The sequence below is a fragment of the Schistocerca nitens genome, chromosome 9 (genome assembly GCF_023898315.1).
Source record: "Schistocerca nitens isolate TAMUIC-IGC-003100 chromosome 9, iqSchNite1.1, whole genome shotgun sequence".
NCBI lineage: Eukaryota > Metazoa > Arthropoda > Insecta > Orthoptera > Acrididae > Schistocerca > Schistocerca nitens.
Window position 1 is genome coordinate 510,613,777 of NC_064622.1, and position 14,491 is coordinate 510,628,267.

General features: G+C 45.0%; 1 protein-coding gene and 1 pseudogene across 4 annotated transcripts in view; both read right to left on the reverse strand.

The window, feature by feature from the left end:
• The window catches only part of LOC126203839 (choline/ethanolamine kinase), a 200,067-nt gene that overhangs the window by 59,981 nt on the left and 125,595 nt on the right, over window positions 1–14,491 (reverse strand). The window lies entirely within an intron of this gene.
• LOC126204660 (5S ribosomal RNA) lies at window positions 2,943–3,060 on the reverse strand (annotated as a pseudogene).

Consider the following 14,491-nt stretch of genomic DNA (forward strand, 5'->3'; position numbering starts at 1 on the left):
TGCATCCTCGGATTCTGAATTATTTATCAAACAACTACAAGCATTATTAAGGGTTTTAACTTCCAAACAGTTATATGAAGTGCACGTAGTAATTTAAATGTTAAGGGCAAATTTAGTATGTAGCTATACTCAAGTCCTTTGACATTTCATATAACGTATCTCTCACTCTTACTGTATGTAACAACAGCGCTGCTATTGCCAGTATTTCTATACAAATCGAGATTTCGAAACAAATTGTGTAAATACTTGCAGTTGAATGAAAATGGAACAGAGGACTAAAAAATGAATAATTTTAACAGCACACTGAGAAGATATACACAACCCACTTGTCAGTGAAAAACGCAATATATTGTGTCGAGTAGCCTAGAGTTAAAAAAGCATTTCAAATCAAGTTTAATATCTTGCAATTCCCATTTTTTAATTTTTTTCAAGTATTCGTGGAGATACGGAGATCAATTGTTACTGCTAATAAATATAAGTTCGTTTTTCAAAGCAGAATTTCTCTACGCAGTGGCGCTTGTAACACTGGTTGAAATTGCTCGGCGAATCGCTCCTGTGTGGCGGGATCGAGGCGAGAGAGCGATCGACTACAGGCGACAGCGACAGCGATCCGTCGCTTGGGTGTCGTGTCCTAAAAATGTCCCTTTCGCGTTGAAGGTGACGCATGCATCCAGCCTTTGCTGGGGCTCGGCCCTTTACGAATTCCTGCCGCGACCAATGAAAATCCATTTCAACACTACAATCTCATTTTTACAATTTTCATGGGGCCGGTATGAAAAGAGTACAACACAAAACTGTCAAAATATGCTATCAGGTGAAAGTGAACGAAGTATTCTACTACCGTGTATTTTAAACCATCCACCGTAATTTGTGTAATTCAACGCATATTTTTGTTTCCGAAAAATCGGTCCTCGTTCACTGCTGACTGCCGCTTTTCTCAAAAGAAAAACGTACATTATTCAGAATTGTTTTTCTGGCTCAGTTTCAGTATAATATCGAGACGACTGGCACGTCTTTATGACGTATGTAATTCAGTTACATACACGTAGTCTACCGAATTCTCCTGAACGGAACTTGGGCGACAGGAGGCACTAAGTCTCAGTGAAAGACTACAGTACACACGGAAATTGCAAATGTAGGCTCACCGACTGGCTCTCAGGCATATTCTGAAATTCTACTGATTTTTTCACGAAAACGCACATTGAGTTTTTTCTGTTGATATCACCTGCAACCACCATTTGACAGTTACCATACAACGTAATTGTAGCTTACTGTTGTTATGCCTAAAGAAGCTTTCATTGCAACGAGACCAGCCGAAATATATGATTTGGTTTCTTAACTTTAATTCGCTTACGTTAACATTATGAACAATAGTGATTCTGAAAACAGTTTAACATAAAAATTTGTTTTCTAATGTGCTTACTAAGTTCCACTAAAACCAACTTAGCAACTGCAGTTTCCCGTTACAGCACTGCCATATTCAAGTATAACATTGCTGAGTGTAAGTGTTGCCCTTTTAGTGCAAGCATTGCCATTTTAGTGCAAGCGTGCGCCATTTTAGTGCAAGCGTGCGCCATTTTAGTGCAAGCGTGCGCCATTTTAGTGCAAGCGTGCGCCATTTTAGTGCAAGCGTGCGCCATTTTAGTGCAAGTCTTGCGACGTATTGTGACTGTATTGTGACGTATCTTATAGATTCCATTTTCGGTACAGTTATGGGCTGAGGAAAAGAACACTTCGTAAATGTTGAAAGATCACTGCTCTCAAGGGTTTGCATGCAGTGTAACAATTCTTGAAAAGTTACGTTCTGAAATCTGCAGCATCGCACATTGTGAGTTCCAACTTATAACTTTGTTAATTTTATATCCAAATATTTTCCTGGCATTACACTACTAAACTTCAAAGTACTCCCATACAAGTCATATGCAAAGCTCTTCTTTACCTCTAACTAATAATAAAATTACAAAACACTAATCAGAAAGGAGTTACTATACCAGTTAATTCTTGTATGCGTATTATCGTGGTCTTTCAGAGCCATAGCTAAAACCCCAAGTTTCCAGCAACTTTCCAAAGTGCTGTAATTCTTTCGCTCACGTAATGGTTTTGGTGCAGCTAAGAAACTCAGTGTGGCGCGACTGACAGAGTAGCCTTCGAGGCTCACGAGAAAGACAGGCTGCTCGCTCAGCTCAGCAGACGAAATGTGTCTCATAACCTGTTAACACGTAACTGCGTGTTTACGTACAAATGAGAATTGCATTTCTTCTGGAATCCGCTATTATGGCGTGTTATTGTTTATTAGTCCTACAACGATCGAAATTCCATATTCGTACTAATAGCTTGTTGCGGCTGTACTGAGTACAATAAAATTTTATCGGCCGGATGAGGCACTACATCTTGTATGAAATGAGGACTGCTAAGCAATACAGACTAAATGCTGTAAACGAGCTGTTACACCTTTTATGCAGAGCACAGATGTTAAATTACAGCCCGCATCTCGTGGTCCTGCGGTAGCGTTCTCGCTTCCCACGCCCGGGTTCCCGGGTTCGATTCCCGGCGGGGTCAGGGATTTTCTCTGCCTCGTGATGGCTGGGTGTTGTGTGCTGTCCTTAGGTTAGTTAGGTTTAAGTAGTTCTAAGTTCTAGGGGACTTATGACCACAGCAGTTGAGTCCCATAGTGCTCAGAGCCATTTTTGTTAAATTACAGCTACTGCAGTGTATTTTGTTGTTGTACTAGTAATCAGTAAGAACTCCGTCTTGAAGCCACGAGTGGCCTACCGGGACCACCCGACCGCCGTGTCATCCTCAGTGGAGGATGCGGATAGGAGGGGCGTTGGGTCAGCACACCGCTCTCCCGGTCGTGAAATGGTATTCTTGACCGAAGCCGCTACTATTCGGTCGAGTAGCTCCTCAATTGGCATCACGAGGCTGAGTGCACCCCGAAAAAATGGCAACAGCGCATGGCGGCCTGGATGGTCACCCATCCAAGTGCCGACCACGCCCGACAGCGCCTAACTTCGGTGATCTCACGGGAACCGGTGTATCCACTGCGGCAAGGCCGTTGCCACACCAGTAATCAGTAAGACTCTAAAAAATCAGATTTCAGTAGAATATGCAATGCTCGTTAGTATGTAAACACGCAGTTACGAGTTAATACGATGAGAAACTGCTGAGCTGAGCGAGCGAGCTAGCTCAGGCCTACCCTCGCGACACGCGCACCGCGGTCTGTCCTCCTCGTAGGCTTCGAGTGGCGGTGCAATGACGTACAGTAGTACCACCGCACTGCTCATCAGCTGAAATCGGTGTCACATTTCTCCACACGCCCTGTCTCCAATCTGTATTTGTCGGTAGGAGTCGCAGGTCGTCCTCGTTGGAGCTACAACCAGCATATGCGAACTACTTCCGTGCGTCATTCCTACCATATAAAATGAAGAGCAATTCGCACATACGTTGGTTGGCAGTGCATAGCACTGTGTGCCCATACGTTTCCTCGCCCCGCGGTCGTCAATGTCGTCCTATCACCACCCCCTCCACTACCTTTGACAGAGGACTTACTGTACGCGCAGGAGCTGAAAAGAAACCAAAATGCTGAGACAAGGGTTAAAGGCTGTTGTAACGTGAAAGATGTCTCAGTTAAGCTTTATTGGCATTGTTGTTGTTGTGGTATTCAGTCCAGAGACTGGTTTGATGCAGCTCTACATGGTACTCTATCCTGGGCAAGTTTCTTCATCTCCCAGTACTTACTGCAACCTACATCCTTCTGAATATGCTTAGTGTATTCATCTCTTGGTCTCCCTCTGCGATTTTTACCCTCCACGCTGCCTTCCAATACTGGTCATCCCTCCACGCTGCCTTCCAATACTGGTCATCCCTCGATGCCTCAGAATATGCCCTACCAACCGATTCCTTCTTCTAGTCAAGTTGTGCCACAAATTTCTCTCCAATTCTATTCAATACCTCCTCGTTCGTTGTGTGATCTACCCATCTAATCTTCAGCATTCTTCTGTAGCACCACATTTCGAAAGCTTCTATTCTCTTCTTGTCCAAACTATTTATCGTCCATGTTTCACTTCCATACATGGCTACACTGCATACAAATATTTTCAAAAACGACTTCCTGACATTTAAATCTATACTCGATGTTAACAAATTTCTCTTCTTCAGAAACACTTTCCTTGCCATTGCCAGTCTACATTTTGTATCCTCTCTACTTTGACCATCCTCATTTTGCTCCACAGATAAGAAAACTCATTTACTACTTTACGCGTCTCATTTCCTAATCTAATTCCCGCAGCATCACCCGATTTGATTCGACTACATTCCATTATCATCGTTTTGCTTTTGTTGATGTTCATCTTATATCCTCCTTTATTAGCATTATTAAAACTAAAAAAAACAGTGTTTTAGTGACGGACTGAGAAAGGGTATCTTTTAGGTACTTTTGGAAAAAGGGACTTGAGGGATTAGTGGGACCTGCGCTAAATACGCTGCGAGTTGGTACCCAACAGACAGGAATATCGGTGACAACAGTGCCACATGCGCAGTTAATCGCCAGTTCTTCCTATGTCAGTACAGAACCAGGCGGTGCAGTGGCAGTACAGTGACTCTCATCCAGCAGAGCGGCGGTCTGAGTCCCTGTTCGGCCTTCCATATTTGGGTTTTCCTCCCCTTTCCTAGCTCGCACTCTAATCCCTAAGGACCTCGTAGCCGACGAGACGTTAAAGCATCATTTTCGTTCCTTCTTCAGATATCAATATAAAGACGATAACCAGTTTCTCTGTCAGTATGCTTGTTGACCGGTAGAGCAAATGGCTCTGAGCACTATGGGACTTAACTTCTAAGCTCATCAGTCCCCTAGAACTTAGAACTACTTAAACCTAACTAACCTATGGACAGCACACATATCCATGCCCGAGGCAGGATTCGAACCTGCGACCGTAGCGGTCACGAGGCTCCAGACTGGAGCGCCTAGAACCGCACAGCCACCCCGGCCGGCACCGGTAGAGCATAGTCATTTTGCTGCCGAACGAAACTGAACCGGTCGTGAAAGATTTTCTGCCAGAAACGTCTGTTAAGCACACTTGACATTGCCCCACTGGATGGCGAGTCTTCCCGCTGACAACATTCCACTGCACTCAGCAGATAAACCCGCTTCATCTTTACTAGGAGAACCAGATATAGGAACTGGTTGAAAGAATGTCACACCACGAATAGGCGACAAGGTGTTGGCCGCCCTCGCCTAATCGGAGATCATCAAAGTACGAGGCTTGCCCGTGTCGTTGAGAAGGATGGCCCGTCGTCTGTGGTAGATGGAACGACAGAGCCCAACGCTGGTGCAGCTGCAAGTGCATCGGAACACACCTTTCAGGCACATAGTTGAACGCGGAACTCCGCAATAGACGAGTGCTACGTGTTCCCATGCTGACCCAACGACGTCATCAATTACGACTGCAGTGAACACGAGATCATCGAGATTGGACCCTCGATGAATGGAATCGTATCGCGTGGTCTTGTTACACCAGGTCGATGGTTGTTTCCGAATAGGCCGTCATCAAGGCGAACGCCTGCTCGAAACATGCACCGCACGACGGACGCAAGTCGGTGGGGAAAGTAGCATGCCGTGGGAGACATGCACTTGGGCACCCGTGGGACCTCTGTTGATATTCGAAGCTGTGAACTATGAACGTTATTGTGCACCACCTGCGACCCTCCATGCTTGACGTCTTCCCTGACTGCGATGGCCTCTTCCAGCAAGATAACTGCCCGTGTTCCGAGCCCACAATCGTCGTACAGTGGTTTCAGAACAGTGACAGTGAACCCACGCTGTTGTCACCGCAACCAAATCAGCCTGATCAGAACCTGACTGAACATATCTTGAACGCTAGCGGATGTCGCCTCCGCACACACAAACCGCCGCCTCGTGATTTGCGGGAACCACTTGAGCTGTGCGTAGACACCTGGTTCCTCGAATCTCTGGAAACTTACCGAGGACTTGCTGAATCCACGCCACGTAGCATCGTTGCTCTACTCCATTCCGAAGGTAGACAAACACGCAAGGCTTTCGCTCATCAGTGTAAATACTATAAAATACGAGCCGGAGGATTGCGGTAACCTTGTCTACACGGCCCACGCCGCACCTTTTTATCCTCTCCCGGATGTGTGGCAGACCTCAGCGTACTAACACGTGGGGCAGACAGTCGCTGTCAAATTCCATCACGCTGTCACGTCACCACCTTATCGACAGCTGACTGGTTTGACCCGAACGATAACCTAAAGCCGACGTTCAGGCCGTGCGCCTCAGCCAACAGGTCCAGTGCCCTCCCTCAATGATTCCTGACCTCCGTATGATCACATTGTACGACACGCAGCCACTGTTTTTGACCGCTAGCAGTCGCATCGATCACGGTCCATATGGTGTTAACAGCCGGAAATGCAAGAAGAAGAAGAAAAGCAACGAGGTCGACTGCAGTGTTGCTGTCCTATGACCAAACGTATCTGCAATTAAAACTGCATTAATTGTGGAAGTAAGTTACTGCATCAGTTATATGAGTTGTTCTGATTACAGTAGGGAGATCAATAGAAGGGTTGGCCATAAACAATTTAGCTTTGAATAAAGTACAGTCTAAGAGGAACTTAAAGGATTTATTGGTGGCCGAGTCCTATAACACTGGTAATTAATTAGAGCCTAAACTGATTACTTGTGAAACTGTATTTTGGACTCTGCATAACACCTTACTTCGAGGCATCTTCAGTACAGTAATGAGATCTGTGTAAACAAGCCTGGCCAACTCATGTGTTTAATAATTCTTGGGTATAATAACGTTTGACATATCTTACGCGCTTTAGTACGTATAAATTTGTGTGTGTGTGACAAGCGTTTAAACCAACGTGAAAATGACTACCATGCAATTGAGGCAGGATCCGAGGTTCCACACGCTCCGGCACGTTGCTCGGACACTGGACAGGTGAGGTGTCAATTTTTGTACTTTGTGAAGATGGTAGGGCGCCACCATACGGTAAGTTGGAACCCGACTATGATTTGTACACCAAGACAGACAGTGTTGGTACTCTCATTATGACTACTTGTATTTCAGTAGACAGTGGTGTAGGTTGGCTTTTATGTTAATTGAAGTCACAAGGTTAATATCGGTACGGAAGCTTGTTATAAATGACGCAGACCTTTATATGGAGGCTGAAACCGATTGCGAATAAGGGCTTATTTATTAAGAGCACTTGGCGGTTGAAGTATGGCTTTAAGGATAAGTTTTAGACGAGAAAACTAGACGGGTTAAAGGCACCTGGATGTTATGAGGGCCCAAAAAATGGAATTTTTGCATTTAATAAAGTTTTTTAAGTCTTCCTGGTTCTAGAAATATATACTTTGTGTACAGCACCGCATTATTTTCGGGTTTGAATGTCTTTCTGAAGCAGACGTGGCGCGTGAACGCCTAGCTGTCACACTACTGTCAAACACAAAACCCTGTCTACGATGTCTCTCTAATTTTGTCGCCGCTATTTCTATAGCAACTCCTTTGTTTAATATCTTTGAACATATCGACTGTGGAATGTGCGCGGATTTATTGCAATCTATCTTTCTGTCGATAGAAGTAGATTACTTCAGTTTACTTATGTTTTTCGCGTGCGTTCCTGCTGTAAATTTGTTATTGTGACCGCACATTTCAACCATATGACATGGCAAAGTGCCAAACACATTTTAGTGATATACGTAAAAAGTGGATTAGAAACCACGAGCAGAGTAGTTATCAAACAGAGGACAACATGAAAAGTAGGCTGCTACGGTGGACAGGGAACGTGCCGCTGAAGCTGAAAAAGCTGCCGAAAGCATGACGAAGGAGGCCACAACAACATAGAAAAGAAAGAAAACTGAAGATGAAAATAACACACGGAATCAAGACTATGGAGCTGGAATATTTTGACGTGTTATCACTGAGAAGAAAATTTCATGCAAATCTTTATTTTAAATTTCCCGTAGTCAACGGTTTTGCATACCTACATACCATTATCTCATCCAATATTAAAGCTACAAAAACATAACTTGCCTACAAAGTGAACTACATTATTCAACAAAGTACTAAATATTTTAAACTGGGCATGTGATGTGTTCTTAAATTACACTCCTGGAAATTGAAATAAGAACACCGTGAATTCATTGTCCCAGGAAGGAGAAACTTTATTGACACATTCCTGGGGTCAGATACATCACATGATCACACTGACAGAACCACAGGCACATAGACACAGGCAACAGAGCATGCACAATGTCGGCACTAGTACAGTGTATATCCACCTTTCGCAGCAATGCAGGCTGCTATTCTCCCATGGAGACGATCGTAGAGATGCTGGATGTAGTCCTGTGGAACGGCTTGCCATGCCATTTCCACCTGGCGCCTCAGTTGGACCAGCATTCGTGCTGGACGTGCAGACCGCGTGAGACGACGCTTCATCCAGTCCCAAACATGCTCAATGGGGGACAGATCCGGAGATCTTGCTGGCCATGGTAGTTGACTTACACCTTCTAGAGCACGTTGGGTGGCACGGGATACATGCGGACGTGCATTGTCCTGTTGGAACAGCAAGTTCCCTTGCCGGTCTAGGAATGGTAGAACGATGGGTTCGATGACGGTTTGGATGTACCGTGCACTATTCAGTGTCCCCTCGACGATCACCAGTGGTGTACGGCCAGTGTAGGAGATCGCTCCCCACACCATGATGCCGGGTGTTGGCCCTGCGTGCCTCGGTCGTATGCAGTCCTGATTGTGGCGCTCACCTGCACGGCGCCAAACACGCATACGACCATCATTGGCACCAAGGCAGAAGCGACTCTCATCGCTGAAGACGACACGTCTCCATTCGTCCCTCTATTCACGCCTGTCGCGACACCACTGGAGGCGGGCTGCACGATGTTTGGGCGTGAGCGGAAGACGGCCTAACGGTGTGCGGGACCGTAGCCCAGCTTCATGGAGACGGTTGCGAATGGTCCTCGCCGATACCCCAGGAGCAACAGTGTCCCTAATTTGCTGGGAAGTGGCGGTGCGGTCCCCTACGGCACTGCGTAGGATCCTACGGTCTTGGCGTGCATCCGTGCGTCGCTGCGGTCCGGTCCCAGGTCGACGGGCACGTGCACCTTCCGCCGACCACTGGCGACAACATCGATGTACTGTGGAGACCTCACGCCCCACGTGTTGAGCAATTCGGCGGTACGTCCACCCGGCCTCCCGCATGCCCACTATACGCCCTCGCTCAAAGTCCGTCAACTGCACATACGGTTCACGTCCACGCTGTAGCGGCATGCTACCAGTGTTAAAGACTGCGATGGAGCTCCGTATGCCACGGCAAACGCTGACACTGACGGCGGCGGTGCACAAATGCTGCGCAGCTAGCGCCATTCGATGGCCAACACCGCGGTTCCTGGTGTGTCCGCTGTGCCGTGCGTGTGATCATTGCTTGTACAGCCCTCTCGCAGTGTCCGGAGCAAGTATGGTGTGTCTGACACACCGGTGTCAATGTGTTCTTTTTTCCATTTCCAGGAGTGTATTAGGAGAGGAAATTGACTTCTAAAAAACATTTTTTCAAAACATACCCAGTCAACAAATTAATGTCGGCCAGAGTGGCCGAGCGGTTCTAGGCGCTTCAGACTGGAACCGCGCGATGGTTGCAGTCGCAGGTTCGAATCCTGCCTCGGGCATGGATGTGTGTGATGTCCTTAGGTTAGTTACGTTTAAGTAGTTCTAAGTTCTAGGGGACTGATGACCTCCGCTCTTAAGTCCCATAGTGCTCAGTGCCATTTGTACCACTTTTGAACAAATTGATAAACATTCCTTGTTTACTGTTTCAACAAGGAAACAGTAAAATTTCTTTTGACCTTTTATTTAGAGTAAAACTACACAGTATGTAAGATAAAAAATTTATGTTGACTCCATTATGTATTCCACAGTTTTAATTTTATTCACATTGAGATCACAACGTACTAATTATTTTATTAAAGTACCATTACAATACCTATTACTTTTGAGTTATTAAATTACATAATACTAGTAAGAACAAAAGGGCATGACACACAGGTCTCCTTAAGAGCGGCCTCAGATGGATGTCCAAGGATGTAGTTGTGCCATTTAGCACTTCAAACTGGTGTGTCAGTAACAGTCTGTGTCCGCGGATACCGTGTACGAACGCGAACTAAAGCCTTATACAATAAAGGAAGTGCACCAGCTGACCAATTGATCTACTGCTGTCTGGCCTCACCTGGCCATTGCGCTCTGTGCATTATGCAGGGACTGCATCTGAAAAATGCCTTTTTACACTTATGAAATGCTGCTATATTTATCGAAAAATTGACATTTAAGTTCGGAAAAATCTTTACCAGATAAGATAGTTTCTATCATCAAATACACCTCTTAATACCGTCATTGTCGACATACGCTCTTGCATTATCCGGCATAAGAAAAAGCCGTAGTGTCTTCCATTAGTAGTAAGCCCTTTGAAAACCAGGTTGCAGCCTACTGTTCACACAGATATCGTAAGTTACGGTTTGAAGGGAAAAGATCGGTACAATAATTCGTACTACAAACCACACGCCTGTTTTTACACCGTGTAGAGGCAGCACTTAATGTGACTAAACTGACGACTTTCAGAGCGGCAACGCCGACTGTTCTGAGAGTTCACGTATCTGGATAAATGCAGCCATCATTTTGAGAAACAAAGAGAGTAGTTACGGAACATCTCCATCACGCACAGACTGCGATAGCAAATTTTTTTCTCGATCGTTCTCACTTTTCTACGCTTGCCGTTTTGGTATTAAAGTATAATGTCTTAAAAGTATTAACTTCTTTTGAAAAATGCCATCTTCAGAATTTTCCGTCTTTGAAAAATTTCTGCGGACGCCCATGGGTACCCCCTTTTTTTTTCGAACTTTTGCCGAACTCTAGAACGAATTCTCCCTCTACAGCCCAGTATGTGCTAATTTATTCTACTGTTTTTGCAGTGGGCAGTCATACAACGCAAATTATGTTTGTTGTTAACTGCAAACCAGGATTTTCCCTCTCTTGAGTTGCCTTCCTTTTGGAATATATCAGCTGTTAATGCAGACTAGGTGTGTTAAAAGACTAACGGAAACATGCTTTAAAGAAATTTATTTATTCGTCTAGACCAATGTTATCCACTAAAAACAGTCTCCCTTCGACATTATACAGCGCCTTTCGCATGAATTCGTTATCTCTGGGATCGCTTTCAGCTCTTAAACGATGCTTTTTTATTTCCTTGTATGCTTTTAAGACGGCGGTCGTCTAAGGATTTATTTCCGTCCGCAGCTCGTGGTCGTGCGGTAGCGTTCTCGCTTCCCGCGCCCGGGTTCGATTACCGGCGGGGTCAGGGACTTTCTCTGCCACGTGATGACTGGGTGTTGTGTGATGTTCTTAGGTTAGTTAGGTTTAAGTAGTTCTAAGTTCTAGGGGACTGATGACCATAGGTGTTAAGTCCCATAGTGCTGAGAACCATTTGAATTTGATTTATTTCCGTTACCAAAAATAAAATGTTAAAAAAAAATCCTGGCAAATATGGAAACTGGGCATCATTAAAGTATATCTGTTTCCAAACAGTCACCATCAAGTAACGAAATGTAAGCATGTGTATTATTGTGGTGCAAAAGCCACGGGCTGTTTCGCCTCGAATCCAGGAGTTTCATTCGGATTTCTGCACTCAAACGGCGTTGAACTTCAAAGCAGTACTCCTTATTGAGCTGTAATTTGCTGGCAGATTACAACTGTGTGCCGGAGAGGCACTCGAACCTGGGACCTTTGGGTTTCGCGGGCTAGTGCTCGACCCACTGCTCTCACGACCTTACTTCCGCCAGTACCTCATCTCCTATCTTCCAGGTCTCAGTGAACGAGTCGTGCTTGTATAGCTCAGTCGGTACAGCTCTTACCCGTGAAACGCGAAGGTCTCAGGTTCGAGTGCCGCTCCGGCACATATTTGTAACGCGCCAGGAAGTTTCTCGTCAAAGCGAGCGAGTTCGCCGGTTCTAATGGACCAGGACGCCGAAAGTTTGACCCCCTTTTTCTACGAATGTGAACACCTAACAGTATCTCTACGGATGTGATTACAGTTTCCATCTGCTTTTCCGAAACTTTGGTAGTGCAACGAAGTAAGTTAGCGTTTTGCTCTGTTGCGCCATACGCCAAATAATGTTCAGCTGATACATACGATGATAAAATCAACGAACTAACTGATTAGTTTTGGATGGCACACGGTAGTGGGTGATTGCGACATCTCTAGAGCGTCTTCAGATAAGAATTGTCATCACGTACATATAATCATGGGAGGGGGGGGGGGGGCGCCGGAAAGTCATGCGATGAAGTTGTTCTCCCTTCGACCGTAAGTACGATACCAGAGATCGAACGACGATGTAAGCCATCGCGACATACTTTCTAAATACCAAACTTTACCGGAATTGGAATCGCGTGCGTTGAAACTTTTCCTGCAGTCAATAGTAATTTCAGCGAAAGACAAGAAAGTCAACAGTATTCTAGGTAGCGGTAAATAGTCTTGAATTACAGCCGCGAGGCAAACTACAGACAATTCGGGAACACAGCTCTTCTGACACAGCGCTACACGAGGCACGTTCTGCCGATATACACGGCTCACATTCGACGATAAGTAACTGGTCTTCACGCACTTGCACAAAAATTGAATAATGCCACGCTGCACTTGCTCGATGCTATCCACAGCACACCTCTGCCGTCACAAACGCGACAGCCGACTCGCACTCTTCTCGTACGAGCTCTGAAAGCCACGGATCGAGACACTCGGCAAATTCAGAATTTCATGACTTCTGAAAAGCATTTTAATGAGTACCACATAAACATTTATTGGTGAAAGAAAGATTATATTGCGTATCTAGACAGGATATTTCGTAGCGAGGACACAGTGCGTTCGTTATATTGGATGGGGAGTCGACAGATGTAGAAGAAACTTTAGGCGAGCCATAGGCAAGTGCTCAGTCACTTTGTTCGTGATGTATGTTGTTGACGTGGCAGACAATAGTCTGCATCACAATTTCCGCAGATAATGCAGTTATTTATGAGCAAACTGTCTAAATATCCAGCCCGATTCCGGTATAATTTCAAAGCTGTATAAAGACTGGCTACTCGCTTTAAATGTCGTATGTCAAGTATGCTAGCGGTAAGAGACAGTAAATGCCTTCTCTGCACGATAGCAATGGAGACACTACCCAAGACAGTGCTGCCAAAGCAGAATTACTAAACACAGCCTTCCGAAATTACTTCACCAAAGAAGAAGTAAATATTCCAGAATTCGAATTAAGAACATATGCCAACATGCGTAACATAGAAGTACATATCTTCGGAGTAGTGAAGCAACTTAAATGACTTAACAAAAGCAAGTCTTCCGGCCTAGACTGTATGCCAGTTACGTTCCTTTCAGAGTATGCTGGTACAATAGCTCCATACTTAAGAATCACCCCGAAGAAAACTGTCTATTGACACAGTCAACACGGATTTGGAAAATTCTTCTGAAACAACTAGCTCTTCACTCGCATGAAGTGTTGAGTGCTATTGACAAGGGATTCCAAATTGATTCCGTATTTCTGGATTTCCTGAAGGCTTTTGACACTATACCATACAAGCCGCTTGTAGTGAAATTGCGCGCTTATGGAATATCGTCTCAGTTACGTGACTGGAGTCGTGATTTCCTGTCACAGAGGTCACAGTTCGTAGTAATTGACGGAAAGTCATAGAGTAAAACAGAAGCGATTTCTGGCATTTCTCAACGTAGTGTTACAGGCACTTTGCTGTTCCTTATCTATATAAACGATTTGGGAGACAATCTGAGCAGCCGTCTTAGGTTGTTTGCAGATGACGCTGTCGACTAATAAAGTCATCAGAAGATCAAAACAATTTAGAAGAGAGATCTGTATGGTGCGAAAATTGGCAATTCACCCTAAAACGGGAAGTGTGAGGTCATCCACATGAGTGCTAAAAGGAATCCGTTTAACTTCGGTCACACGAAAAATCAGTCAAATCTAAAGGCCGTAAATTCAACTAAATGGCTGGGAATTACAATTACGAACAACTTAAATTGGAAGGAACACACAGAAAATGTTGTGGGGAAGGCTACACTTGCCCGTCCTCTTTTAGAATACTGCTGCGCGATGTGGGATCCTTACCAAATAGGACTGACGAAGTAGAAGAAGTTCGAAGAAGGGCAGTACGTTCTGTATTATTGTGAAACACGGGAGCGAGTGTCACTGAAATGATACATGATTTGGGGTGGACATCATTAAAACAAAGGAGTTTTTCGTTGCTGCAGAATCTTCTCACGAAATTTCAATCACCAACTTTCTCCTCCGAATGTGAAAATATTTTGTTGACGCCGATCAACATCGGGAGAAACCATCACCATAACAAAATAAGGGAAATCAGAGCTCACACGGGAAGATATAGGTGTTCGTTTTTACCGCGCC